At 33.7% G+C, this 3778-nt stretch overlaps 1 pseudogene; it reads right to left on the reverse strand.

Annotated features, from left to right (window-relative positions):
* Positions 1–214: 214 nt before the first annotated feature.
* Positions 215–2074, reverse strand: LOC104085862 (uncharacterized; annotated as a pseudogene).
* Between the last annotated feature and the right edge of the window lie 1704 nt (positions 2075–3778).

Genomic DNA, 3778 nt, shown 5'->3' on the forward strand with positions numbered 1-3778 from the left:
ATGTGATGCAAGAAGCATATTAGGGGGAGATAGATATTAAAAGCAAAAGGACGCTTGTAAGTTCAAAAAACAAAAAAGCTGAACAGAGAAAGTCCAACAACTAAGTAAACATCTGAGTTACTAGTGGGTCAATATAACTCTAATATTACATGGTAATGCTACCAAATAAAAAAGCAAAAATTTGAAAAGCTTAATCAGAAAAAGAAAAAAAAAAGTACCTCATTAAACAATCTAGTAATTATGTGATGAGAGAGAGGGAGACTCCTAAGTGAGTGCATGAGTTAAAACTAAAAATAAGTATACACCTGAAATATTCTTGACAAGAAAAGAAAAATATCTAATATATATATATATATATACACGAAAAGATTTCACATCAGCAACCCATTCCTTGCTCTTCAAATTCAGCAGGAGGCAAGAAACAATCCATTGGCAAACCATATATATTGAAATCAATCTCTTCAATCATCCAAGTCTCTTCAATATTTGCTCTATAGTCTATGTTCTTTCCATATCTGTAAATTATTGTTGCAGTCTTTCCATTGTGAGCAATGTTGATACCTTCAATGTACCTATAATCTTCGAGCATAGATTCCATACTTGTTTCCCAAAAGACATTGCTATCCCCCTTTGGTTACTTCAATCTTACTAATTTTGTGTCTTCAAATTGAATCAGAAGACCTGTCCTTTGGCTGAAGTATCCCAATATTGTGTGATGGACAACTTCTAAATTTGTCGTACTTTGTGCCTTGAGCATGTCTATGCTTGATTCTAGTTTTAGAATAAAATATTCTTCATCCTTAATAGTCTTTTCTCTAACGCAAATAGCATTCAAGAACAAATTGGCCGTTGATCGAGGATCCAAGCCCTGTTCATCGAAATACATAAACTCACACTTGAATGACTCTTAAAGTCAATTTAAGCACATAAATTATATTCTGTTGGATGAGCATGCAAAAAGTCATGAATATGCATTAGAATTAAATAATTTACTTTGCATCAAAATTATGCATGCATTCTAAGTAAGCAACCGAAATATATTAAAGAATTCTCATTTCATTATATTTGGTTGTTCCAACTATGTCTCCATTCTGTTGAAGCAAAGACTAGAGACATGAATTAATTACAGAAATATTGTCTATGTAAGCAACGGAAATATGTTAAATATTCTCATTTGATATCACTTTCATCAGCAAAAGGGTACCTGGAAAAATCTTCTAAGGGGTCTTGGAGGACCTTTTGAAGCACTAGAACTAGAAGAAGACTGTCTCCAAGCAACCTTCCCATTACTTCCTGTACCTATCTTGCAAACTGAAACAACCAATTCTAAAACTCACAGGTTAGGGTTCTTCTGCCAAAGCACAAAGGCTCCAACTTCACAATGGCGTTTCGAGTTTGCGTTACCACTACTTTGATGCATGTCCCATGTAGCCATCTTCACCTGCCCTACTGCACACATGCTATTGAGCGAATTTAATGTGCCTTGCCCTCCACATGCTGCCAAATATTATTGTACTATGTATTTAGCAGTAGAACCCTCCTGATGACCATAAGGAGTTACGAGTTCAACATATATAATTTTTCAAAATGAAATCTAAATCAGTTAAAACAAATCATCTTTTCTTTTGTCTTTTTTTCTTGAACCTTATTCATATCTAAGGAGTTGAACAAGAGCATCTGCCCAGGGTAAAATTTTAGATTCTATCCAATTTTAAGATTTAATCGCATTCAAGAATGTTCAATCAGAAAAGGAAACAAGGAATAGAGTGCTTACCATTAAACCATCCCTAACATGCATGTTATCAGCAATATGGTCCAATCGAGCTTGAAAAGGGACAAGAGCAGAGCCAACTATTTTAAACAAGAACATGAATTGATCATTACTTGATACAACGGCATGATAAGAAGAAGAAGAATATGTGTCTGCACTTTGAGCCCTCATAAGATTGCGCATATTCCGCCATTGTAAGGCAGCATTGCTACCCATATTGTTAAACATCTCCTCTGGTATGGGGACCTCCAAAACTGTCTCCAACCCATCTGCCTTGTCCAAATTTGGACACAATGTTCTCATGGGATGAATAACCCTCTATGGGATTAATCTTGGATTGTCTTTGGGATTTTTGTTATGAAAACCAAGAAAGAAAAGAAGAAGAAAGATTATTAGTACTACATAAAAGAAAGAGGAAGTTTGCAGGAAATCATCAAACCTTCGAGAATTAGAAAAAGGTCTTCTTATTTCCTACTACGTGGGTGTTTCGCGTTTTTGGACTAAGAGCAGGTGATTTTGTTGAGAATCACTAGGGAAGAGGAAAAGGAAGGAAAGGAGAGGTGAGTCTCTACCTTCTCTGCCATAGGTCTTCCTTGGTCGTAGCAATTGTGTGGGCACGATTTTAGCGAGGAATATTAATTTCCTACTTATTATTTGTTAAATGGTTTACATTTACTTCTTTCACTCCAAAAATATATACCATATTATTTTTATTAATAAAATTATCCCTACGTTTAACGGCAGCAGATATGGAGCCCATTTTTAATGCATTGGCAGCATTTTATGGGGCAACGTGGCTCCTGGTTTTATTTCACATATATGGGTATAATATATCCGCCCTATTTATTTGACACCGCCCCATAATTTTCTAGTTTTTTTCTCTATCTCCCTTATCACCCAAATCACCCCTCCCCTCCCCTCCCCCCACCCCTTCTCTCCGCCATAAAACTCATCTCTGTCCATAAAGCTTTATCCATTTGACCTCTAATTTTTTATTTCGGTATATTCTTATAATTAATATATCACGACCCAAATCTCATAATAGGTCGTGATGACGCACAACGATGCTGCTATGCAAACCAACGGTAAACCTCCAATTTAATTATCTATTTTTAACTTTTAAACATAGAAAATTTTTATTAGATAAATAGAATTAAATCTAAAACTCATGGGAACATACGTACTGCTTTACCAAAATAACGAGTACGAATAGTACATAAGGCAAGTGATAATGATAATAAATACAAATGTGAAAGTCCACTAGAAGCCCCCAAATCCCAGTGTCATAAGTGCATGAGCAATCTAGGGAATATACAAAATTACTACAACTACTGTCTAAAATGAAATAGACAGAACAATCCATATATATATATATATATATATATATATATATATATATATATATATATATATAGATTTGGAAATGGAAAAGATGATTTGGCATCTCTCTTTGGCCAAGGATCCTATTTATCTTTTTTCTCTTTTTTTTGCTTTCTTTCCCTTCATTCTTCCATTTAATTTGTTTAATAGTTGAAAACTGATAATTTTCTATCCTATTTATTACATCTTATTATATTTATTTCAGTTACAAAAAATAAAAGTAACAACCAACAATGTGTAATGGCTAAATATGAAGAGGTCTACCACATTTATAAATTATAACACCTCTTAATTCTTACAAAAGAATTACTCTACCTTTTCCTTTCAAATTTACTCCCACCTAATCAGAACTTTAAGCTATGTATTCCTTTGGTTTCTCAATCTGTTTTCCTCTTGCTCTTTTTTGTTTATTTTTCTGTTTCAAATCTTCATACTTACTTTATGCACAACTACTCAAATTCTTTATTCAATATCCTTTCTTTTAGTGTTTGTATTTATTAATAAAAGCATGGGTGTACAATGAACGATTTGTTGACTAATTTGGTAAAAGTTTTGGATTTTCAGGATGTGGAAGTTGATTTGAAGTGTTGCTTAACTCAGATGATGATATCAGTCAGACCCGTGTGT

The sequence above is a fragment of the Nicotiana tomentosiformis genome, chromosome 11 (assembly GCF_000390325.3).
Source record: "Nicotiana tomentosiformis chromosome 11, ASM39032v3, whole genome shotgun sequence".
Lineage (NCBI taxonomy): Eukaryota > Viridiplantae > Streptophyta > Magnoliopsida > Solanales > Solanaceae > Nicotiana > Nicotiana tomentosiformis.